Source organism: Cherax quadricarinatus, unplaced genomic scaffold (assembly GCF_038502225.1).
Source record: "Cherax quadricarinatus isolate ZL_2023a unplaced genomic scaffold, ASM3850222v1 Contig169, whole genome shotgun sequence".
In the NCBI taxonomy this organism is placed as follows: Eukaryota; Metazoa; Arthropoda; class Malacostraca; order Decapoda; family Parastacidae; genus Cherax; species Cherax quadricarinatus.
This window is the reverse complement of record NW_027195195.1, coordinates 52,501-66,978: the sequence shown is the minus strand read 5'-3', so window position 1 is coordinate 66,978 and position 14,478 is coordinate 52,501. Positions and strand designations below refer to the sequence as shown.

The following is a 14,478-nucleotide window of genomic DNA, read 5'->3' as shown; positions in this document are numbered from 1 at the left end:
GCAGTCCTAGCACCGCAAGTGACACGCAGGAGGAAGTTCTAGCACCGCCATGACACGATGAAGGCAGTCCTAGCACCGTAAGTGACACGCCTGAGGCAGTCCTAGCACCGCAAGTGACACGCTGGAGGCAGTTCTAGCACCGCTAGTGACACGCTGGAGGCACTCCTAGCACAGCAAGTGACACGATGGAGGCAATCCTAGCACCGCAAGTGACACGCAGGAGGCAGTCCTAGCACCGTAAGTGACACGCCTGAGGCAGTCCAAGCACCGTAAGTGACACGCCTGAGGCAGTCCTAGCACAGCCATGACAGGATGGAGGCAGTCCTAGCACCGCAAGTGACACGCTGAAGGCAGTTCTAGCACCGCTATTGACACGCTCGAGGCAGACCTAGAACGGCTAGTGACACGTAGTAGGCAGTCCTGGCACCGCCAGCGACAGGCTGGAGGCAGTTCTCGCACCTTAGGGACACGCAGGAGGCAGTCGTAGTACCGCCAGTGACACGTAGGAGGCAGTCCTAGCACGGCTAGTGACACGCATCAGGATGTCCTAGCACCGCCAGTGACACGCAGGAGGCACTCTTAACACCGCCGGTGACACGCAGGAGGCAATCGTAGCACCGCCAGTTACACGCTGGAGTCAGTCCTAGCACCGTCAGTGACAAGCTGGAGGCAGTCCGTGCACCACCAGTGACACGCAGGAGACAGTCCTAGCACCGTCAGTGACAGGCTGGACGCAGTCCGAGCACTGCCAGTGACACGCTGGAGGCAGTACTAGCACCGCTACTGACACTATGGAGGCAGGCCTAGCAAAGATAGTAACATGCAGGAGGCAGTCCTAGCAGCGCTAATGACACGCAGGAGGCAGTACTAGCACCGCTAGTGACACGCAGGAATCAGTCCTAGCACCGCTAGTGACACGAAAGACGAAGTCCTAGTACCGCGAGTGACACGCAGAAGGCGCTCTTAGCACCACCGGAGACACGCAGTAGGCAGCCCTAGCACCGCTAGTGACATCCTGGAGGCAGGCCTTGCACCGGTAGTGACACGCAGGAGGCAGTCCTAGCACCACCAGTGTCACGTTGAAGGCAGTCCTAGCACTGCTAGAGACATTCATTAGTCAGTCCTAGCACCGCCATTGACAACAGGAGGTAGTCCTAGCACCGCCAGTGACACACAGAAGGCAGTCCTAGCACCACCAGTGACACGCAGAAGGCTGTCCTAGCTCCGCCAGTGACACACAGGAAGCAGTCCGAGCACCGCAAGTGACACGCTGGAGGCAGTCCTAGCACAACCAGTGACACGCAGAAGGCTGTCCTAGGACCGCCAGCGACACGCAGGAGGCAGTCCGAGCACCGCCAGAGACACGCACGAGGCAGTCCTAGCACCGCCAGTGACAGGCAGGAGGCAGTACTACCACCGCCAGTGACTCCCTGGAGGCAGTCCAAGCACCAGAAGTGACACGCAAGAGGCAGTTCTACAAAAGCCAGTGACTCACTGGAGGCAGTCCTAGCACAGCCAGTGACACGCAGGAGGCAGTCCCAGAACCGCTAGAGACAGGCAGGAGGCAGTACTACCACCGCAAGTGACTCGCTGGAGGCAGACCTAGCGCCGCTAGTGACACGCAGGAGGCAGTCCTAGCACCGCCAGAGACACGCTGGAGGCAGTCCTAGCACCGCCAGTGGCACGCTGGAGGCAGTCCTAGCACCGCAAGTGACACGCAGGAGGAAGTTCTAGCACAGCCATGACACGATGGAGGCAGTCCTTGCACCGCTTGTGACAAGCTGGAGGCAGTCCTAGCACAGACATGACACGATGGAGGCAGTCCTAGCACCGCTAGTGACACGCTGGAGGCAGTCATAGCACAGCCAGTGACACGCTGGAGGCAGTCCTGGCACCGCAAGTGACACGCTGGAGGCAGTTCTAGCACCTCTAGTGACACACTGGAGGCAGTCCTAGCACAGCCAGTGACACGCTGGAGGCAGTCCTAGCACCGCAAGTGACACGCTGGGGGGAGTTCTAGCACCGCAAGTGACACGCTCGAGGCATTTCTAGCACAGCTAATGATACGCTGGAGGCAGTCCTAGGACGGCTAGTGACACGCATTAGGCAGTCCTGGCACCTCCAGTGACACGCTTGAGGCAGTTCTCGCACCGCCAGGGACATGCAGGAGGCAGTCGTAGTGCCGCCAGTGACACGTAGGGGGCAGTCCTAACACGGCTAGTGACACGCAGGAGGCAGTCCTAGCACCGACAGTGACACGCACGAGGCACTCTTAGCACCGCCGGTAACACGCAGGAGGCAGTCCTAGCACCGCCAGTTACACGCTGGAGGCAGTCCGAGCACCGCCAGTGACACGCTGGAGACAGTCTTGGCACCGTTAATGACACTCTGGAGGCAGGCCTAGCAAAGCTAGTGACACGCATTAGGCAGTCCTAGCACTGCTAGTGACATGCAGGAGGCAGTCCAAGCACCGCTAGTGACACGCAGGAGGCAGTCCTACCACCGCTAGTGACACGCAGAAGGCAGTCCTAGCACTGCTAGTGACACGCAGAAGGCGATCTTAGCACCACAGGTGACACGCAGTAGGCAGCCCTAGCACAGCTAGTGACACGCTGGAGGCAGTCCTAGCACCACCAGTGTCACGTTGCAGGCAGTCCTAGCACCGGAAGTGATATGCAGAAGGGAGTCCTAGCACCGCTAGTGACACGCATTAGGCAGTCCTAGCACCGCCATTGACAAACAGGAGGTAGTCCTAGCACCGCCAGTGACACACAGAAGGCAGCCCTAGCTCCACCAGTGACACGCAGAAGGCTGTCCTAGCACCGCCAGTGACACGCAGGAGGCAGTCCGAGCACCGGCAGAGACACGCAGGAGGCAGTCCTAGCACAGCCAGTGACACGCTGGAGGCAGTCCTAGCACAGCCAATGACACGCTGGAGGCAGTCCTGGCACCACAAGTGACACGCAGGAGCCAGTTCTAGCACAGCCAGTAGCACGCTGCAGGCAGTCCTAGCACCGCCAGTGACAGGCAGGAAGCAGTCCTAGCACCGCCAGAGACACGCCGGAGGGAGTCCTAGCACAGCCAGTGACACGCTGGAGGCAGTCTTAGCACCGCCAGTGACACGCTGGACACAGTCCTAGCACAGCCAGTGATACGCTGGAGGCAGTCCTAGCACCGCCAGTGACCCGAAGGAGGCAGTCCTAGCATCACCAGAGACACGCAGGAGGAAGTCTTAGCACCGCCAGTGACACGCTGGAGGCTGTCCTAACACCGCAAATGACACACTGGAGGCAGTCCTAACACCGCTAGCGACACTCAAGAGGCAGTCTTAGCACCACCAATGACACGAGGGAGTCAGTCATAGCACCACCAGTGACACGAAGGGGGCAGTCCTAGCACCACCAATGACACTCAGGAGGCAGTCCTAGCACCTCCAGAGACACGCAGGAGGCAGTCCTAGCACGGCCAGTGACTCGCTACTGCCAGTCCTATCAATGCCAGTGACACGCTAGTTGCAGTCCTGTCACTGCCATTGACACGCTAGTTGCAGTCTTATCACGGCCAGTGAAACGCTGGAAGAAGTTCTAGCACCACCAGTGACACGGTTGTGACAGTCTTAGCACCACCAGTGACAGGATGGTGAGTCCAAGCATCACCAGTGACACGCTGGTGGCAGTCCTAGCACCATTAGTGACACGGTAGTGCCAGTACTAGCACCGCCAGTGACATGCTGCTGGCAGTCCTAGCACTACCAGTGACTCTATGGTGTGGGTCCTAGCACTGCCAGTATCACGCAGGAGGCAGTCCTAGCACCACCAGTGACACGCTCGAGGCAGTCCTAGCACCGCCTGTGACACGCAGGAGGCAGTCCTAGCACCGCTAGTGACACGCAGGAGGCAGTCCTAGCATCACTAATGACACACAGGAAGCAGTCCTAGCACCGCTAGTGACACGCTAGAGACAGTCCTAGCATCGCTAGTGACACAGTGGAGGCAGTCCTAGCACCGCCAGTGGCAGGTAAGACGCAATCCTAGCACCGCTAGTGACACGCTTAAGCCAGTCCTAGCACCGCTATTGACGCGCTGGAAGCAGTCCTAGCACCGCTAGTAACGCTCTGGTGACAGTCCTAGCACCATCAGTAACACGCTGGTGGCAGTCCTAGCACTGCCAGTGACACGCTGGAGGCAGTCCCAGCACCGCCAGTGACACGCAGTAGGCACTCCTAGCACCGCCGGTGACACGCAGGAGGCAGTCCTAGCACCGCCAGTTACACGCTGGTGGCAGTCCTAGCACCGTAAGTGACACGCTAGAGGCAGTCCGAGCACCGCCAGTGACACGTTGGAGGCAGTCCTGGCATCGCTACTGACACTCTGGAGGCTGTCTAGCAAAGCTAGTGACACGCAGGAGGTAGTCCTAGCACCGCTAGTAAAATGCAGGAGGCAGTCCTAGTACCGCTAGTGACATGCAGGAGGCAGTCCTACCACCGCTAGTGACACGCAGAAAGCAATCCTAGCACCGCTAGTGACACGAATGACGAAGTCCTAGCACCGCTAGTGACACGCAGAAGGCACTCTTAGCACCACCGGTGACACGCAGTAGGCAGCCCTAGCACCGCTAGTGACACGTTTTAGGCAGTCCTAGCACCGCCATTGACAAACAGGAGGTAGTCCTAGCACCGCCAGTGACACACAGGAGGCAGTCCTAGCGCCACGAGTGACATGCAGAAGGCTGTCCTAACACCGCCAGTGAAACACAGGAGACAGTCCGAGCACAGCAAGTGACACGCTAGAGGCAGTCCTAGCACCACCAGTGACACGCAGAAGACTGTCCTAGCACCGCCAGCGACACGCAGGAGACAGTCCGAGCACCACCATAGACACGCAGGAGGCAGTCCTAGCACAGCCAGTGACACGCTGGACGCAGTCCTAGCACAGCCATTGGCACGCTGGAGGCAGTCCTAGCACAGCCAGTGGCACGCTGGACGCAGACCTAGCACAGCCAGTGGCACGCTGGAGGCAGTCCTAGCACCACAAGTGACACGCAGGAGCCAGTTCTAGCACAGCCAGTGACACGCTGCAGGTAGTCCTAGCACCGCCAGTGACAGGCAGGAAGCAGTCCTAGCACCGCCAGAGACACGCTGGAGGCAGTCCTAGCACAGCCAGTGACACGCTGGAGGCAGTCTTAGCACCGCCAGTGACACGCTGGACGCAGTCCCACCACAGCCAGTGACACGTTGGAGGCAGTCCTAGCACCGCCAGTGACCCGAAGGAGGCAGTCCTAGCACCACCAGAGACACGCAGGAGGCAGTCCTAGCACCGCCAATGACACGCTGCAGGCAGTCCTATCACAGCTAGCGACACTCAGGAGGCAGTCCTAGCACCACCAGTGAGATGAATAAGTCAGTCCTAGCACCACCAGTGACACGAAGGGGGCAGTCCTAGCACTACCAATGACACTCAGGAGGCAGTCCTAGCACCTCCAGAGACACGCAGGAGGCAGTCCTAGCACCGCCAGTGACACGCTGGAAGCTGTCCTAGCACCGCCAGAGACACGCTGGAGGCAGTCCTAGCACCGCCAGTGACACTCTGGTAGCAGTCCTAGCAACACCAATGTCACGATCTTGGCAATCCTATCAACACCAGTGACACGTCTGTGGCAGTCTTAGCATCGACAGTGACACGATGGAGACAGTCCCAGCACGGCTAGTGACACGCAGTAGGCAGTCCTAGCACCGCCAGTAGCACGCATGAGGCAGTCATAGCACCGCAAGTGACACACTGGAGGCAGTCCAAGCACCGCCAGTGACAATCAGAAGGCAGTCCTAGCACCACCAGTGACACGAAGGAGGCAGTCCTAGCACCAACAGTGACACGAAGGAGGCAGTCCTAGCACCATCAGTGACACGAAGGAGGCAGTCCTAGCACCAACAGTGACATGCAAGAGAGAATCCTAGCACCGCCAGTGACACGAACGAGGCAGTCCTAGCACCACCAGTGACATGCAGGAGGCAGTCCTAGCACCAAGAGTGACACGCAAGAGAGAATCCTAGCACCGCCAGTGACACGAAAGAGGCGGTCCTACCACCACCAGTGACACGCAGGAGGCAGTCCTAGCACCAACAGTGACACGCAAGAGGCAGTCCTAACACCGCTAGTGACACGCAGGAAGCAGTCCTAGCACCACAAGTGACACGAAGAAGGCAGCCCTAGCACCGCCAGTGACACTCAGGAAGCAGTCCTAGCACTGCTAGTGATACAGAGGAGGCAGTCCTAGCACCGCCAGTGACACGAAGGAGGGAGTCTTAGCACCACAAGTGACACAAAGAAGGCTGCCCTAGCACCGCCAGTGACACACAGGAGGCAGTCCTAGCACTGCCAGTGATACAGAGGAGGCAGTCCTAGCACCGCCAGTGACACGAAGGAGGCAGTCCTAGCACCACCAGAAACAAGCAGGAGGCAGTCCTAGCACCGCCAGTGACACGCTGGAGGCTGTCCTAGGACCGCAAATGAAAGACTGGAGGCAGTCCTAGCACCGCCAATGACACGCTGTTAGCAATCTTAGCACCAGCAGTGACACGCTGGCGGCAATTATAGCACCACCAGTGACACGCTGGTGGCAGTCTTAGCACCACCAGTGACACGCTGGTGGCAGTCCTAGTACCATCACTGACACGCTGGTGGCAGTCTTAGCACCACCAGTGACAATCTGCTGGCACTCCTAGCGCTGATAGTGACACTCTCTTGGCAGTATTAGCACAACCGGTGACACGCTTCTGCCAGTCCTATCACTTCCAGTGACAAGCTAGTTGCAGTCCTGTCACTGCCATTGACACGATAGTTGCAGTCTTAGCACTGCCAGTGACACGCTGGAGGCAGTTCTAGCACCACCAGTGACACGCATTAGGCAGTCCTAGCACCGCCATTGACAAACAGGAGGTAGTCCTAGCATCACCAGTGACACACAGGAAGCAGTCCTAGCACCACCAGTGACATGCAGAAGGCTGTCCTATCACCGCCAGTGACACACAGGAGGCAGTCCGAGCACCGCAAGTGACATGCTGGAGGCAGTCCTAGCACCACCAGTGACACGCAGAAGGCTGTCCTTGCACCGCTAGTGACACGCAGGAGACAGTCCGAGCACCGCCTGAGACACGCAGGAGGCAGTCCTAGCACAGCCAGTGAGACGCTGGAGGCAGTCCTAGCACAGCAAGTGACACGCTGGAGGCCGTCCTAGCACCACAAGTGACACGCAGGAGCCAGTTCTAGCACAGCCAGTGACACGCTGGAGGCAGTCTTAGCACCGCCAGTGACACGCAGGAAGCAGTCCTAGCACCGCCAAAGACACGCAGGAGTCAGTCCTAGCACCGCCAGCGACACGCTGGAGGCAGTCCTAGTACCGACAGTGACACGCAGGAGGCAATCCTAGCACCGGCAGTGACACGCAGGAGGCAATCCTAGCACCGCTAGTGTCACGCTGGAGGCAGTCCTAGCACTGCTAGTGACACGATGGTGATAGTCCAAGTACCACTAATGGCACGCTGGTGGCAGTCTTAACACCACCAGTGACAGGTTGGTGGCAGTCCTAGCACCACCAGAAAGACGCTCCTGGCAGTTTTAGCACCACCAGTGACACGCAGGTGCCAGTTCTAGCATCACCAGTGACACGCTGGTGGCAGTGCTAGCACCACGAACGACAATCTGCCAGCACTCCTATCACCGACAGTGACACTCTCTTGGCAATATTAGCACCATCGGTGACACGCTGGGGGCAGTCCTGACACCGCCAGTAATATTCTAGTTGCAGTCCTAGCACCGCCAGTGACACCCTAGTCGCAGTCCTAACACCGCCAGTGATACGCTGGAGGCAGTCCTTGAACCACCAGTGACACGCTGGTTACAGTCCTAGCACCAACAGTGAAAGGGTGATGGCAGTCCTAGCACCGCCAGTGACACGCTAGTCGCCGTCATAGCACCGCCAGTGACACGCTGGAGGTAGTCCTAACACCGCAAGTGACAGGCTGGTGGCAGTCCTAGCACCGCCAGTGACACGCTGGTGGAAGTTGTAACACCACCAGTGAAAGGCTAGTGGCAGTCCTAACACCGCCACTGACACGCTGGAGGCAGTCCTAGCACACCCAGTGACATGCTGGTGGCAGCCTAACACCACCAGTGTCACTCTGCTGGCAATCTTAGCACCACCAGTGTGACTGGTGGTGCTAAGATTGCTACCAGTGTGACTAGTTGCTACCAGTCACACTGGCAGCAACCCTAGCACTACAAGTGACACGGTGATGGCAATCCTAGGACCACCAGTTCGTAGCCGTTATGGCACCGCTTGTGCACAATTATCCGTCTTATGATGGCCATTTTAACTCCACCATTGACACTCTTTTGGTATTTGTGGCACTGACAGTTATTCACTAGTGCCCGCCCTAGCACCCTTTGTGACACGCTTGTGACCGCTATGGCACCACCTGAGACTCTCTTGGCCGTCCTATTACCGCCGGTGCCACGCCAGTGTCCCTCCTGGTACCACCAGTGACATGCCGCTGGCCATCCTGGATCAGCCAGTGTTATGCTTGTGACAGTCCTGGCACCTCTAGTGACAGGCTTGTGGCAGACCTAGAACCGCCAATGACTCACTCTTAGCAGTCCTAGCACCGCGAGTGACACTCTCGTGACCGTTCTAGCATAGCCAGTGATACACTACACGCCATCATTGCACCGCCAGTGACACACTACACGCCATCATAGCACCGCCACTGACACTCTACTGGCCATCCTAGCACCGCCAGTGGCACACTAGTAACGTATTAGCACCGTCAGTGCCACTAGTGGCCGTCATAACACCGTCAGATGGATTAACAAATAAATATGAGGAGTGGCATGAAAGAATCAACGAGAAGTCCCCAGAAATCACAGCAGTCACAGAAGCGAAACTCAGTGACACAATAACAGACGCAGTCTTCCCACCAGGATATCAGATCCTGAGGAAAGACAGAAGGAGCAGAGGGGAACGAGGGGGTTGCACTATTCATAAAAAACCGATGGGGTTTTGAGGAAATGGAAGGCATGGACGAGATTGGAGAAAGGGATTACATAGAAGGTACAGTTTAGTCTGGGGAACGTAAGGTAGTCATTGCAGTGATGTATAACCCACCACAGAACTGCAGGAGGCCAAGAGAGGAATATGAAGAGAACAACAGAGCAATGGTGGACACACTGGCTGAGGTGGCCGGAAGAGCTCAATCGTGCAGAGCAAAGTTACTGGTTATGGGTGATTTCAACCATAGGGAGATCGACTGGGAAAACCTGGAACCTCACACTGGTCCTGACACATAGAGAGCCAAGATGATGATGTGGTACTGAAAAACCTCATGCATCAACATGTTAAGGACACTACCAGAGAGAGAGAGGGGAGGATGAACCAGCAAGACTGTACCTTGTGTTCACCCTGAGCAGTTCAGACATTGGGGACATCACATACGAGAGGCCTCTTGGAGCTAGCGATTACGTGCTTCTGAGTTTAGATTACATAGCAGAGCTGCAAGTGGAGAGGGTAACAGGAGTCGATTGGGAAAAGCCAAACTATAAAAGGGGGGACTACACAGGTATGAGGAACCTCCTGCAGGAGGTTCAGTGGTAGGAAAGTCAGTAAACGAAATGATGGAATATGTAACAACAAAATGCAAGGAGGCAGAGGAAAGGTTTGTTCCTAAGAGCAACAGAAATAATGGGAAGACCAAAGCGAGTCCTTGATTTACCCGAAGGTGTAGGGAGGCAAAAACTAAGTGAACTAGAGAAAGGAAAAGGTACAGAAAGCAAAGAGCCCAGGAAAATAAGGAGATTAGTCGAAGAGCCAGAAACGAGTATGCACAGATAAGGAGGGAGGCCCAGCGACAGTTCGAAAACGACATATCATCAAAAGTCAAGTCTGACCCGAAACTGCTGTATAGCCACATTAGGAGAAAGACAACAGTCAAAGACCAGGTGATCAGGCTGAGGAAAGAAGGTGGGGGACTCACAAGAAATGACCAAGAGGTATGTGAGGAGCTCAACATGAGATTTAAGGAAGTATTTACAGTGGAGACAGGAAGGACTCTGGGAAGACAGGACAGAGGGGGACACCAACAGGGAATACACCAACAAGTGCTGGATGACATACACACAACTGAGGGGGACGTGTAGAAGCTGCTAAGTGACCTTGATACCTCAAAGGTAATGGGACCGGACAACATCTCCCCGTGGGTCCTTAGAGAGGGAGCAGAAATGCTGTGTGTCCCATTGACCGCAATCTTCAACTTATCCCTTGAAACTGGGCAACTACCTGAGGTATGGAAGACGGCAAATGTAGTTCTCATTTTTATAAAAAGGAGACAGAAAAGAGGCGCTAAACTACAGACCTGTGTCATTGACGTGTATAGTATGCAAAGTCATGGAGAAGATTATCAGGAGGAGAGTGGTGGGGCACCTGAAATGAAACAAAAAGTATAAATGACAACCAGCACGGTTTCATGGAAGGCAAATCCTGTGTCACAGACCTTCTGGAGTTTTATGATAAAGTAAGAGATGAAGTAAGAGATGATAGACAGGGGTGGGTTGATTGCATCTTCTTGGATTGCAAGAAGGCCTTCGAAACAGTTCCTCACAAGAGATTAGTGCAGAAACTAGAGGATGAGGCGCGTATAACAGGAATGGCACTTCAAAGGATCAGAGAATACCTGACAGGGAGGCAACAAGGAGTGATGGTACGTGATGAGGTATCACAGTGGGCACTTGTGACGAGCGGGGTCCCACAGGGGTCGGTCCTAGGACCAGTGCTATTTTTGGTATATGTGAATGACATGATGGAAGGGATAGACTCAGAAGTGTCCCTGTTCGCAGATGATGTGAAATTAATGAGGAGAATTAAATCGGATGAGGATCAGACAGGCCTTCAAAGAGACCTGGACAGACTGGACACCTGGTCCAGCAACTGGCTTCTTGAAATCAACCCTGCCAAATGCAAAGTCATGAAGATCGGAGAAGGGCAAAGAAGACTGCAGACAGAGTATAGGCTAGGTGGCCAGCGACTGCAATCCTCGCTCAAGGAGAAAGATCTTGGCGTGAATATAACAACGAACATGTCTCCGGAAGCACACATCAACCAGATAACTACCACAGCATATGGGCGCCAGGCAAACCTGAGATTAGCATTCCGATACCTAAGTAAGGAATCTTTCAAGATACTGTACACCGTGTACGTCAGGCCCATACTGGAGTATGCAACACCAGTTTGGAACCCTCACCGGGTCAAACACGTTAAGAAATTAGAGAAAGTGCTTTGCGACAAGGTTAGTTCCAGAGCTAAGGAAAATGTCCTATGAAGAAAGGTTGAGGGAAATCAGTCTGACGACACTGGAGGACAGGAGGGATAGGGGAGACATGATAACGACATACAAAATACTGCGTGGAATAGACAAGGTGGACAGAGACAAGATGTTCCAGAGAAGGGACACAGAAACAAGGGGTCACTCTTGGAAGTTGAAGACTCAGATGAGTCACAGGGACGTTAGGAAGCATTTCTTCAGTCATAGAGTGGTCAGAAAGTGGAACACTCTGCCGAGCGATTTAGTGGAGGCAGGAACCATACATAGCTTTAAGACGAGGTATGATAAAGCTCATGGAGCAGGGAGAGAGAGGCCGTATTAGCGTTCAGTGAAGAGGCGGGGCCAGGAGCTGAGTCTCGACCCCTGCAACTACAATTAGGTGAGTACAATTACGTGAGTACTAGCGGTCGTCCTAGCAAAGTCAGTTACACACTAATGGCCATGCTGGCGCCGCCAGTGACACTCTCGTCACCATGCTGGCACCGCCAGTGACACTCTCGTCACCCTCCTGGCTCTGCCAATGACTCTCTCTTCACCGTCCTAGTACAGCCAGTGACACTCTCGTGGCCGTCTTAGTACCGCCAGTGACACTCTCGTCACCATCCTGGCACCGCCAGTAACACAATAATGGGTGTTCTAGTACCGCCAGAGACACTCTTCTAGCCATCTCGATACCGAAGTGACATACTTCTAGCCATCTTGGTACCGAAGTGACATGCGTCTGGTTATCTCGGTACCGAAGTGACATGCTTCTGGTCATCTCGATACCGAAGTGACACGCTTCTGGTCATCTCGGTACCGAAGTGACATGCTTCTGGTCATCTCGGTACCGAAGTGACATGCTTCTAGCCATCTTGGTACCGAAGGGACACGCTTCTGGTCATCTCGGTACCGAAGTGACATGCTTCTGGTCATCTCGGTACCGAAGTGACACGCTTCTGGTCATCTCGGTACCGAAGTGACATGCTTCTGGTCATCTCGATACCGAAGTGACATGCTTCTAGCCATCTTGGTACCGAAGTGACACATTAGAGACCGTCATAGCACAGCCAGTGACACGCTGGTGGAAGTCCTAGCAGTGCCAGTGACACTCTGGTAGCCCTCCTAAATTCTCCAGTGATACACTAGTGGCCTTATTAGTACCGCAAGTGACACGTTTGTGGCTATCTTGGTACTGCCAGTGACACACTAGTAACCATCCTAGCACCGCCAGTGACACTGGAGGCAGTCCTAGCACCACCACTGACACACTGGTAGCAGTCCTAGCACCACCAGTGACACTAGTGGCAGTCCTAGCACTACCAGTGACACATTGGTGGCAGTCCAAGCATTACCAGTGACACGCTGGTGGCAGTCCTAGCACCACCAGTGACACTAGTGGCAGTCCTAGCACCGCCAGTGACACTAGTGGCAGTCCTAGCACCGCCAGTGACACTAGTGGCAGTCCTAGCACCACCAGTGACACTAGTGGCAGTCCTAGCACCACCAGTGACACTAGTGACAGTCCTAGCACCGCCAGTGACACTAGTGGCAGTCCTAGCACCGCCAGTGACACTAGTGGCAGTCCTAGCACCACCAGTGACACTAGTGGCAGTCCTAGCACCACCAGTGACACTAGTGGCAGTCCTAGTACCACCAGTGACACTAGTGGCAGTCCTAGCACCACCAGTGACACTAGTGGCAGTCCTAGCACCACCAGTGACACTAGTGGCAGTCCTAGCACCACCAGTGACACTAGTGGCAGTCCTAGCACCGCCAGTGACACTAGTGGCAGTCCTAGCACTACCAGTGACACATTGGTGGCAGTCCAAGCATTACCAGTGACACGCTGGTGGCAGTCCTAGCACCACCAGTGACACTAGTGGCAGTCCTAGCACCACCAGTGACACTAGTGGCAGTCCTAGCACCGCCAGTGACACTAGTGGGAGTCCTAGCACCGCCAGTGACACTAGTGGCAGTCCTAGCACCACCAGTGACACTAGTGGCAGTCCTAGCACCACCAGTGACACTAGTGGCAGTCCTAGCACCGCCAGTGACACTAGTGGCAGTCCTAGCACCGCCAGTGACGCTAGTGGCAGTCCTAGCACCACCAGTGACACTAGTGGCAGTCCTAGCACCACCAGTGACACTAGTGGCAGTCTTAGCACCACCAGTGACACTAGTGGCAGTCCTAGCACCGCCAGTGACACTAGTGGCAGTCCTAGCACCACCAGTGACACTAGTGGCAGTCCTAGCACCACCAGTGACACTAGTGGCAGTCCTAGCACCGCCAGTGACACTAGTGGCAGTCCTAGCACCACCAGTGACACTAGTGGCAGTCCTAGCACCACCAGTGACACTAGTGGCAGTCCTAGCACCGCCAGTGACACACTGGTGACAATCCACAACCTGCCTTATTCAACTAAAAATATATTATTCTCCCTTACTATAAGAACTTGGTTGATATTCCTTCTCTACTTAAGACTCTTAATATCAAAGTTGCCTTCAAAAATCTTAACACAGTTAAAAACTATTGATACAAAATTCCCCCAAAATGCTGATGGATGCGTGTATAAGATTCCTGGTAAAATACGTGATAAAGTTTATTACGGTCAAACTGGTAAAAGTCTCGAACTAAGATTAAAACAACATAAATATAACATTAGAAATGGACAACATTCTAATGATCTGTTTTTTCATGTGAAAGATTTTAACCATCCAATTGATTTTTAAAAGGATATGAAAATTATGTCAAGTCCATGGTCGACACGAACATGACTGAATCATGTTTCATAAAAAGCAGTTTTGAAAATATTATGAATATTTCTTTGGGTTTATATAAACCGGATTCATTTATAATTAGTAAAATTTGGGAAGAATTTAAGGTACATTAGAAAAATTGTTTGGGTAGGATATAAGCTGTGTTTCAGGGATCACTGACTACTTACCTACATCATCATAAAGTCAGGTGTTGTTGTGTGTGGCAGTGAGGTGTAGTCTCCTCCTTATATGCTTTCATGTTAATCTTTTATTTTTATAGTTCTTTGATAATGTGAGAAATTCCGAAAACATTGGAATTTCGCTATTTTTTCACAGTGGTTGTTCTGCATAAATATATTTATGTAATTAGT

General features: G+C 54.2%; 1 protein-coding gene across 1 annotated transcript in view; it reads right to left on the bottom strand.

Annotated features, from left to right (window-relative positions):
• The window catches only part of LOC128703274 (low-density lipoprotein receptor-related protein 4), a 129,747-nt gene that overhangs the window by 74,380 nt on the left and 40,889 nt on the right, over window positions 1–14,478 (bottom strand). The window lies entirely within an intron of this gene.